Source organism: Pinus tabuliformis, chromosome J (genome assembly GCF_031772625.1).
Source record: "Pinus tabuliformis cultivar Carrire ecotype Pingquan chromosome J, CPIR1, whole genome shotgun sequence".
In the NCBI taxonomy this organism is placed as follows: Eukaryota; Viridiplantae; Streptophyta; class Pinopsida; order Pinales; family Pinaceae; genus Pinus; species Pinus tabuliformis.
The window spans coordinates 1,195,152,565-1,195,165,404 of NC_142295.1; the positions used below are offsets into that span (position 1 = coordinate 1,195,152,565).

Genomic DNA, 12,840 nt, shown 5'->3' on the forward strand with positions numbered 1-12,840 from the left:
CTTTGGAGAGGGATCTTTGGGGATGGACCATGGAGTACCACTGTTAAACTAAAATATATGAAAGGCAAAAATTTGGAACATTGGTAGAAAATTGGAGCAATTGGAATCAAACATGGATCAACTATTTGGCTCAGTTTTCTGAAGGTTGAGAAATACTTTTTAAAGAATCTAAGGTGGAGGATTCACATTGGAAACAGTATCTTAATTGGTTTTGATTCTATTGCTTGCAGTCGCCGAATCACTTCATTTCCTGAAACTCTCTTATTTTACCTTCACAGAAATGGTATTTTTACATGGGATAAACTTATCTCTGAATAGTGCGGTCTTGATCCTTTATGGAAGGATGCCACTGATCTTCGTTAGGCGATCTGAGCTCTTCATGGAAAGCTGTCAAAGATGCTCCTCTTCATGGAAAGCTGTCAAAGATGCTCTAAAGGGTAGCGGGATTCAACGTGATGGAACGACTGATCACCTAACTTGGTCCATGTCAAATGCACAGGTGACAGCCAGAGTAAAAGATATTTACTTTGACTTTATTTCTTCAAGGGTTCCGCATAAAAGCTCTATATTTCCAATGGCTCTCTGGAAATCGGGGTGCCCCCCTAAGATGATATTCTTCGCATGGTTGGTGTTTAACAACAAGAACTTGACATGGGACAACTTGAGGAAATGAAGCTTGCATGGCCCAAGCAGCTTTCGAATGGTGGTGCAGTCAAAGGGAGCCAAGGCGTTTTCTCATCGTTATTATGTTATGGTGCGCATGGAAGTGGAGGAATCACAAAATCTTCCGAGACTCCAAAGATCCCTATAGATCCATTTTGCATCGCATCATTGCTATCTTCGACTCATCTCCAAAACAGCTGGCCAATTAGCACGGGACTGCTACATGACTATGGCTATTGTTTTTGGAATCATCGGTGAATGTGGTATCCTGGCTGCTCTTGGAAAATGATTATCCCGGTTATATTTTTTGTGCATCTTTTCCATATTCCTGAACCTGCTGTAAATGTGTTTGTATATGTTTATGCTCCTGTTTCTCCATGATGTAGGTATCTGTTCTTCCGTATATGGGGCTTGGGGCTTGCTCCGACATCTGTCTTTTGCTGTTTTCTCAAATGTCCTGGATCGTGGCTTCTCTTGCCACTTTTTTGTATCCTATGTCGGTTTTTATATTGTCTCAATATAATCCATGAAGCTTATTTTCTCTTAAAAAAAAAAGTGGGTGTTGTTAAAGAAAATCCAAGAGTTAAGGCATCGAAGCTAACAACAATTATCGACCAGAGCACAGAGCATTAATGCCTGTTCACTTTTTAACTGTAAGTTATTCTAAAACTAGGGCAGTTCGGCTGTGATCTTAGCGGTAGGCTTGTGGAATTTATGAGATTGGATTTCCAAAAAAAATGGGTGGTCTATCCAAGAAAATGTTCAGAATATGATATAGACGAAGCCATGGTTTTGTGATCTGTTTTTAATTTTTCATTGTCTTCAAGTGGCAACGTCAGCTCTGGCATCCCCATGTCTGGGCATTCCCAGTTCGATTATTTTTTCTTTGATCTGGAAATAAACTATGCTCAGGTTATCACTCAGATCCCATGTCAGGCCGCCTCTTATAAATATTTGCAGTTTGAACTTTGCATTAGGAGAAACAAGAAGAAGGTGCATTTTACAATTTTTAAGGATATTCTTATATTGTAATGTTTTTTTGAATAATTAGTGTGGCTTTCACAGTTGCATGCAGAAGCTCAATCGCATCAACAGAGCAAGGAGGACGCTTCGTCTGTCTCGCATTTGAAAGCCCCATTGGATCAACTTCAGAAATCGGTGGAGGCTTTGAAGAAAAAGAAGTGATGGAAGAGTTCTATGTTCTTCTGGAGGAAATCCAGAGAGAAGAAGAAGCACATGAAGAAGGAATTTCCTGTGTTAGAATCTCGAGCCAAGCCAATCTATATGAACGATATCGCTCCTTCCTACAGATCTATTCGACCGACTTCCATTCCGCTGGCTGCCATGTACAGTGCGATGCAAAGAAAGAAGACCGATGTGCCTTATAAGCCTCTGGTGCATCACAGCCATAGCCATAGTCGTACCAGGGTTTCTCTGTCCAGGCCAATATACTTGGTTACATAAAGTCCCTGTAATTTGAAGTGTAAGGGTTCGTTTGAAATCTTTATTTGAAGTGTAATGGTTCGTTTGAATATCTTGAATTTATATTGATTCTACATTTACTAGAATATTTTGAAATTGGTTCGTTTGAATATCTTGAATTTATATTGATTCTACATTTACCAGAATATTTTGAAATTAGAATAAATTCTGAAATATTTTCAAAATCTACCATTTATATTTGAATATATATTTAATCTACTTACTTGAAACAAATAATAACAATATCTTAGAAACAAATCATGTTATATATCTTTCAAAAATTTTATTTACATTGATATTTTTGAGAGGTTAGATGATAACACAAATTACACCGTCTCCACTTTGTCCCAACTGGGTGATTTTGCATGTTGTATGACCATGCTGATTTTAGATATATATGCAGCGTTTTTCCAAGAATACAATAGATGGTATACCATGTCAAGCACGATGACGTTGTGGCCGTTATACTTTTATAATCTTTTGTTAAACACTCCTGTTAGCCATGAGACAAGCCCTTTTGCCACTTGAAACGAGTTCAATTTTATTCTAATACATATTTAGATTCACTTAAGGGAAGGTTACATGTTAAAGGGATCAAAATGAGTCAAAGACATTGATAAAAGATACAACAAAAAGGGATTGCGACCATAAAGAGATCAATAGAAGAGGTTTTGACCATAAAGAGATTGAATCCACTATTTCTATTTACAATTCCAAATTAAATACACATTTGAGTGCCAAAGAAGGAAAAAAAAATAGAACAAATTTCCAAGGCACCTAGAAAGAGAAATTTAGCACCTCCTTATGTAGTTATTTGTAATATCATCCTTGAGATATTTGTCTCCAAGCTAATTGAACAGGTTGCACAAACTATCAGAAGGTTAAACATGAGGGCTTGTAGATATTTGATCATATGAGTTAAAAAGGTGGCTTCAATATACATATTGCAAAATACAGCCTCAGCATACAAAATATGACTTTCTGCCATAACTCTAACCTTTCTCTTGGTTTTTGATAACTACAAATGCTAAGGATGCAACTTAAGATGGCACCAGAGACAATTCCTCCTCTTTGTGCATGAAGATGCATCTAGATCCAAATGTTGTCATAGGCAAGATAATATTGCGTGAGCATGGATACAACTATAGGGTTACCAAGGGGTTGTCATGCAAGACAGAGGTGTAGGAATGATACTTTCTAACACTACCTCTGATGGTGAAGGGTAGATTGTTGATGCCCATTTGTTACCTTCTGTTTCTATGGGATACACCTGTGATTCGATCATCTGATACATTTAATCAACCAAGAATTGCACCACATGTTAATATTCCATGGCACCAAATTGGATTGAAGCCAACACCTATCATAGATTCCTTTTCATCGGGTGGTCCCAATTCGTTAATGCTTAAAATTCTCAAACCTAAAGGATGTTGCCACCAATAATAGTTTCTTGCAAAGGAATAGAGCGAGATATGACTTGCCCACTGATGGCCCAGCCCTCCAACGTGGCGTAGCTGTTTCACTGTGCAATAGTTAATGCGATTGACGTTGGTGTAAATGCGAATGTACAGGCCTCTAGATTTTTCGGAGGGTTTTAACCGGCGGTACCGGTTGTGAAACTCCACCTGTGGGTTCTGTCCGTCAAGTCACTCCCGCCTTTTGTCAAACCAATCCTCGGTTTTGTTGGTCATTTCATTGTTTACTGTGTTAAACCCCGGCTCTGCTCTGCGGAGGGTTTTTGCGCTTACAACTTCTTCGTTCTGGCGTCGAGTTACTCTGGTGCCTCCGGCCTCTCGCTATTCTACGCGTTGGGATTCCTGTGAGGGCAACATGCCGTTGGTTCCTTACACCGTCATGCGTTTTATTTATTGTTTCTTTAATTGTTTTCTGTCAAATGGGTTCATTCCACAAACTCTTAACTTGTGACTGGTTCTGTGACAGGTTCCCTTCGGCTCCACGCTTCAGTAAACCACTTCGTTTCAACCTTGTCTCAGAGGTAAGCTCTGGTTCGATGCCAGACTCTGTCTTCACTTCTGTTTCAAGCTCTGACAAATTCGTCCCTTGTTCTTCAGGTTATGGGTATCGGTTGGTTTTGCAACGCTGCCTTTACAACTTCAGGTGAGAGCCATAGGTTATGGCTCGTTCTTTTGCTGGCTTTCTTCTTATTTATTTTTCTCACTTCGGTTTGTGCTAATCCGCGTCCACATTCATTCTTGCAGGTTGTTTCAGGTGTCTGGCCGCCGAGGGTTTATACTCCCTACGTTTGCTGGAGATAACCCGAAACCCTCAAGCCTTATATATCGGGTAGGGTCCTTCCGGCGTTGTTTTGCTTGTTAGTTTGTAAAGAAATTGAAGTTCTCGTCTGTAAATAGTTACAGTCACCTGGGTTATGGACGGACAATATTCTGCTCTGTCATTTAATGCTTGTCTGCTAATATTCACTGTTACTTGGGTTTGCAAATGAACTGTATTGTCCTCTGTCGTTTACGGTTCTGTTAGCCTATTTGTGGCATCTATTTGCTTGGATCAGTTTCATTTGTAAATGAAACTCGTTTTGGTGAGCGTTTTATGCTCAGAAAACCTCTGTTATGCGCTTTATTTGTAATAATTCAGTTAAATGAAATCACTGTACTTTCGTTTCCAGCAATTATATCTTTTGTAAAAAAGGGTATGAAAACTTGTATATTCATTACCTGGTCACTTTTTTCGATGCCAGTTGTCGGTCCTCCTTTCTGTGTGGAAATAACCTCCTGTAGCAGTGCGTGCTCTATTCGTTACAACTTACTATCTTCAATTATATGCTCACTGTAATTGTATGCTTACGGTACTCTTATTTCAATGGATGTTAATCATAGATAATATCAACCGAATGAATTAATTTAGCAGTGGTTCTTAAAAAAAACAATTTTATTTCAGAGGAATGTTTTTGTGTTTCTTTCTCGCGAGGGGTTTTTTTCCACTATCTTTTTCCCTCTGTTTTTAACATCCGGGAAGCATAACTGCTTCCACTTCTAGTTGAACTGTCTAACCAGAATTATTACAACTGTCAACCAGTTTCTTTCACTAAAATGCTAATTTACTATTAATTAATTCCTAAACTAAAACAATTCACAGTTTTGCAATTTCTATGGTCTCTAACGACCTTCTAGGAAATAAAACAAATAATAAAGAAAAGTAAAACAAATGACAAGTTTGATAACCTGTCCAGCTATGCATGTGTTCTTTGCTTGTTCTTTTCCTCTCCATGAGACAGTCAACCACCTTCTGTCTCCTCGGAGCTGGATGCTCCTGCATCACCCACACTAACAAGATGATTGTGTAAGAGGAATTAATTAGAAAGAAATTTTGTTTTTCTGCATCACCCACACTAACAAGATGATTGTGTAAGAGGAATTAATTAGAAAGAAATTTTGTTTTTCCTTTCGTTTTAATTTAAGAACAATTAAAAAGTTAAAATATAAAATTAGGTGTTTAAGATGAAATTAACATTTCATCTTAAATAAATGTCTTAACAACCCATCTTTTATCGTAGTGTAAGCATATTTTATTTCCATATGGGCATCCTTATGTGGATTGCAAATTCTGGGAATATTTTGGAATTTGATAGTTCAAAGAAATGTCAATTTTCTGAACTCTCTCTTAATCATCAAATTCTGAAATACTCTTAGAATCTGCAATCGACATAATTTCAAGATTTCCATATCAAAACAAAAATAAAAATATGGGGAATGTCGAGACATGTGGATATTAGAGTTGACATTTCCATTTGAAGACATTGAAAAAGAAAATGAGATCGCAAAACCCTGGCTTTAGGAAATATTAGTTTTTGAACATTAATCACCCACATTTTTGGAACTCCAATCTCATAAATTCTCGTAGGCCTTCTACTAAGCTCAACTACCCCAATTTTAGAATAACCAATAGCTAAAAGTGCAAAGACAAGACATTGAAGATGTGACCAATAATGTTTATTAGCCTCAACACCAAAACTGTGACTTTTTTAGATGTTTTTTAATCACACCTATATATTTTTATACTTGTCGAAGACAAAGGATATAACACATATTTCATTAAATTTGGAAGTTTTTTATTACAAGGCCTTCAACTACATTCATTCTTTTGTAAATTGCCATATTAACTTGATTCAACATTAAAATAATCTTAGTAATCTCAAACCAATTAGAAATCATGAATGGTTCAAACATGGGGTTGTTATGTGCAATAGTATCAATACACAATAGGAGTGTGAAATCAAAAATAAATTACATTTATAAACTTATATGAATACAAATAACTAAATGAAATTCAATAAATAACTTCCCATTCATGTCTAGTATCAGCAGTGATTTTGTCTTCAAGTCATATTGGATTCTAGTAATGAAATTATTTAAACCACAAATAAACTATTTAAGAATTGAAAATGACAAAACGCTAATATGGATTGGAAAGTCAATGTCCTATGGTGCAAAAATATTAAATACAACCATTTTTTACCCATCTCTTTAATGAGTCTAGATGGTCCACTTAACACATAATTTGTTAATTAATTATTCCATGTTTTATTAAGAAGAGAATTTTGTTTTGCATAGAATTTTGTTTCAAAACAATACAATATGAGATTAATACAGTCTTAATAAATTACGTGATAGACAAATAAAAATCAATAAATGGATTCCTTATTAAATTAAATGAGATGAGATGATTGCATATACAAATAGTTGATTTAAGAATATATGAAAAAAAAAATATGTGTTAAAAATTGAATACCCTACAACTTAACGAGTAGTATTCACTTATGAGCCATCACCCATTAGCCTAAATAGTCAACTTAATACTTATTATCAAGAAATTAAAAGACTTATTTTTCGAAAAAAATGCATCATAATATATGGATATTAGAAATCACATTTATATACTCATATTAATGGACATAACTAAGTACAATTCAATAATATATTTCTAGCTCAAGTGATGATTTCAGTGTATTTAAAATACGAATTTACAAAAAAATGACTTTAAATAATGAAATTAGATGCCTTACAATTCAAAAAGTTCAATGACATAATTCATCCATGATTGTGTCTAATCAAACCTTGATTAAATCCACTTATCAATTATTATCATCATATATATGTTTTTTTAAGAAATGCAAAATTATTTAGAATACATTTTTATCTCAAAAATTACATATCACATTTATGCACTCATATTAGTGCATTTTATATGTAAACAATGAATAACTCACTTTGTACATTGTTGATTTTCAATATGATATGATTGCAGTTACAACCATTAATTGATTCAAGCATATAAATTTATGAAAACTATCGATTGAGAAATCACATATCTTATGCTTCAAAAATATCAAATCATTTACCTATGACACATTTCTCATTAGCCTTACTAGTGAATTATGCATTGTGAATAGTGAATATTGCACATAACATTTATCAAGTAAATTATTAAAATTTCTTTAGTAAGAATATCACCTTTGTTTGCAAGTATTTTATTACAAGGCCTTCAACAACATTCATTCGTTTGTAAATCATCATATTAACTTGATTCAATATTAAAATAATTTTAGTAATTTCAAACCAATTAGAGATCATGAATAGGTCAAACATGTGGTTGTTATGTACAATAGTATCAATACACAAAAGGAGTGTGAAATCAAATTGTTAGAAGAAATTGATTTAAGCTAGATCATATTAATATGGCAACTCTAACCCCCTTTCACCCAACCTACAGGAGATTTGTTGATTGAATGATGGTGATGTGAAGATCTTATTATAAATGACAATGATAAGTGTCCCTTGCATTTCTTTGAAACTAGTCTACTAAAACCTTAGTAAAATGTTCTTGTGCTCAATTTCCTACGGTCCCTATGTGCCTTTATGAACCACTAATGAGGGGGTCATCATTCATCTTCATAGCATGCAGACATCCACTTTAAAAGTTATACATTGTTGATCTAGGTATTTCAAGAAAGTTAGGCACCATTGATCTATCTCCACTCAAATCCAAGTACATCAAATGAGAGTTCTTAAATGGGTATTCAAGTCATTCCATTATGATGGACAATGTCAAAAATTGAAGTAAACAAGAAACTTTAGTGGTGACTTCTTGTAAGTAGTGGAGGCAAGGGTTTTCAAATATTAGCACAGTTGATGGCAGTGTGGATATTGATCTCTCCTTGTCAACAATGTCAAAACCAGTAATAGTTTCAATGTAATTTTAGTGTTAACCAACTGTATGGAAAACCATGATTGATCATTACTTTCACTAAAAAGAGAAAATGATAACCATTTTTAATGGGGAAGAAATAAGTGTGAAACATAACTCATGTATTTTAATTGAAATTTATATAATTCCCCGTGTTCTTTAATTATTAAATACGTAATGTAAATACAAATAAATTATAATTAAGATATTGATTTTGAATATTAAATATGTATTAAAAGGCATTCATCTATGACACTTGATTTTTCATGTAGTCTGAATAAACCACTTAAAGTTTATTATCAATTAATTCTAATTAGTTTTGTATAAGATATATCTTTACTTACATTAATAGCTTTATTTCAAAAATAAATTACAATTATAAACTTATATGAATACATATAACTAAATGAAATTCAATAAATAACTTTTGAGTCTTGTTGGATTCTATGAGATTATTTTAAGTACAAATAGTTTATTTAAGAATTGAAATCTACAAAATGTTAATATTGATGGGAAAAGCATGTCATATGGTGAAAAAAGTTTAAAGGCATCCATTTATGGCTCATCTCTTGAATGAGCTTAAATAGTCTACTTAATGCTCATGGTGAAGTCATTAATCCATGTTTTATTAGAAAATTCATTTTCTTTACGTGGTTTTTTTAATTCTAGAAATAGCAATTTCACATTTATACATTCATATTAAACCACATGATAGTTAAATAAAAATCAATTAATGGTTTCTTGACTTATTGACTTATATGACATGATTGCATATAGGAATAATTGATTTAATAATGCATAGTTAGAAAAAATTGTCAATTCAAAATAGAATAAACCAGTTAGAAGTCATAAATAATTGATTTTAAATTATTAAATTTCTAAAAATATATATATTTTTACTTACATTGAGATCTTTATTTCAAAAATAAATTCCATTTACACATACATACATACTAAATATAATTTAATACATACTCATCTTGTTGGTTTCTATGAGATTATTTCATTTACAAATAATTTATTTAAGAATTGAAATTTACGAAATGTTAATAAAGGTGGGAAAATCAAATACCATATGTTGCATAAAATTTAAATACATTTATTTATGACTTGTACCTTTAAATAACTTTAACAATCTACTTAACATTCATTACCAATTAATTATTCCATGTGTTGTTGGGAAAAACATTTCATATTACATGGAGTTTTATTTTTTTTTAAAAGTGTCACATTTACACACTTAGACCACTTAAAACTCATTATCAATTAATTATAATTTGTTTTGTAAAATATATATATATATACTTACATTAAGAGTTACATTTAGAAAATGCACCACATTTATGAACTTCTATCAATGCATATAGCCAAATAGAATTCTTCAACTCATATTCGATTCTATGAAATTATTTAAACCACAAATAAAATATTTAAGAAATGAAAATGAAAAAATGCTAATATGGATTAGAAAATCAATGTCTTATGGTGCAAAAAAGTTTAAATACAACCATATTTTACCCATCTCCTTAATGGGTCTAGATGGTCCACTTAACACATTGTTAATTAATTATTCCATGTTTTATTAAAAAGAGAATTTTGTTTTTCATGGAGTTTTGTTTCAAAACAATATAATATGAGATTAATACAATCTTAATAAATTCCATGATAGACAAATAAAATTCAATATATGGATTCTTTATTAAATTAAATGAGATGAGATGATTGCATATACAAATAGGTGATTTAAGAATATGAAATTAGATGCCTTACAGTTCAAAAAGTTCAATGACATAATTCATTTGTGATAGTGTCTAATCAAACCTTGATAATCCACTTATATATCATTATCATCATGTATATGTTTTTTTAAGAAATGCAAAATTATTTAAAATATATTTTTTATCTCAAAAATTACATGTTACATTTATGCACTTATATTAGTGCATTTTTTATGTAAACAATGAATAACTGACTTTGTGCCTTGTTGATTTTCAATATGATATGATTGTAGTTACAACCATTAGTTGATTTAAGCATATACATTTATGAAAACTATCGATTGAAAAATCACATATCTTATGCTTCAAAAAGATCAAATCATTTACCTATGACACATTTATCATTAGCCTTAATAGTGAATAATGCATTGTGAATAGTGAATAATGCACATAACATTTATCAAGTAAATTATTATAATTTCTTTAGTAAGAATAACACCTTTGTTTGCAAGGAGTTATATTTAAAAACTTATATTTCACATTGATATATGATTATTGATACATATAAGTAAACATAAGTCATTAACAATAACATGCATTGATGGTTCATGTAAGATAATTTGAATGGCAGACAATTCATTTAAGAACACACACACATCTTAGAAAAAAAATTGATACAACAAAGTCATTGCAAAAACAATTATTAATAATAAGAAATATACATATTAATATAATTGGCATCCCATATATTTCAAAAAATATAAAATCATACAAATTGATTCAACAAAAACTATGTCCAAAATGTATTGAAAAATTGGAATGTACTTTTCAACAAATTTATAAAGGAAAATATCTCCATCAACTACAATGAAGTACATGTTCTATTGAACATTCGAATGTACTCATGTTTTTGTTTGATACGATGAAGTGTCTTAAGAAAGGGGAATAAAACTTGCAGAAGCCACATATCTTGCTCTTTTCCTGTATATGATTTTATCAAGATGTGGTTTGATCGATATCCGATGAATTGAGAAGTATGCTTTTTTGTATCTATTAGCAATACATTTGATTCTTCATAACTATCTCCATATTGGGACCACACGTCAATCAACTTTTTCTCATAAAATTGTCTTGTTCTCCCTGCTTCCAATTTTGTTTGCAAATGACAATGAGACCTGTCCCATGCAAATTTAAATTCCTCTATATCAATATTTGATTTTTCAAGTACTTTTCGGATGTACTTGTCAGTGACATTTAATGTCCATATTGCGACATCATAATTTCTTAAGCAATATTTTAATACTTCTGAATGAAAAGGCCTTAGAAAAAAGGACCTATCACCAAACTGCCAATCTGGTTCTCTTTGGATATGAAAATTTTGTTCATCTTTGGTGTATGATTGGAAGAATACTCCTTCCATTTCAAATATCAACAACATCTTCTGACTTGTAGTAATGCCCATTTGCATCTACACTGTAACAACATGTATGATATTAACATATCTTCACTTCAACACTTCATTGCTTAAGGACATAAAAACCTATCATTTTAAAAATGATGTTAATATTTATTATGAATTATTTCCATTTGTATGCTAAGGTAATTTTACAATGAGTTCATAGTATCACAAAATACAAAAACAATTGCCCCATTAAAATGAACAAACAAATAATATGTTTACTTTATACATACAACCTAATACCTTTATTTAATTTGTATGGAATAAAAGTCTTATAAGAATGCATTGAACCACCATTTAAATCAATGATTTTAAGACTTATAATGATTTATTTAATTGCAATTGAAAAATATAATTAAAATGGTCTAGTGCAAGTAAACAAACTAATTATATATTATTTTTCACATACAATATAATACAATTTCTAAATTTCAAACCTAATTATTATATGTTAATTTATAGAGTTTCTACCTTAGTTTCTTTTGGTGCTTCTTTTAGTACAAATTGTATGTTTATTGTTGGTGCTACATACAACTTAATATAGTTTTTCAACTTATATGGAATAAAAAAGGTTATAAGAATGCAATGGATCATCCTTCACATTACTAATTTATAAGAGGTATAACAATAACTTAAACCATATTTATAGTAAATAATTGTAATGATCTAATTAAAACAAATAGACCAATGATCTATTAATTTTATATACAATGTAATCCATTGTAAAAAAAAAAATATAGCATGGGAAATTTTGATATGAAAACATTAAATGACCATTCATCTCACGAAAAATAAAGAAAATAAAAATATTTTATTTTTGGTAATGACAAACCAAATCAACAATTCTTTTATTAATGTTGTGAAATAAAAATAATAATTCATGATGTCATACATATAATAGCATGAAATAGACATCAATAATCTTAAGTTACTTCTTAATGTAATTGAACATCCTTCAAAATAGCTCGCACATCTGTAGCCTTGTTGAGTTTATTCAATATTCTCCATAGCCCATTGATCAACCAATTATCCCCTTGATTTGCTCCAATGAATGGAGGGGCAAGAATCACATTTTCTTTTGGATTCTCTTTCACTCTCTCAATTAAACAATCAACTATAATAGTATTGGTTGCGTCATATTGGGTATGCATTTCCCACACTTTTTTCAATGATTTAGTGTGTATAACTTTCGTTGGATTGTCAATGACCTTATGTCCCTTTTGTGGTTTACAGTCTGAAGCAGTCCACTTAAACAAAAGTTTATCTTGTAATGTTTCTGAAACCAACTTTTTTAGA

At 31.5% G+C, this 12,840-nt stretch overlaps 1 pseudogene; it reads left to right on the forward strand.

Moving 5' to 3' along the window:
• The first annotated feature begins 343 nt into the window (after window positions 1-343).
• Window positions 344-2,127, forward strand: LOC149231383 (uncharacterized; annotated as a pseudogene).
• The last annotated feature ends 10,713 nt before the right edge of the window (window positions 2,128-12,840 follow it).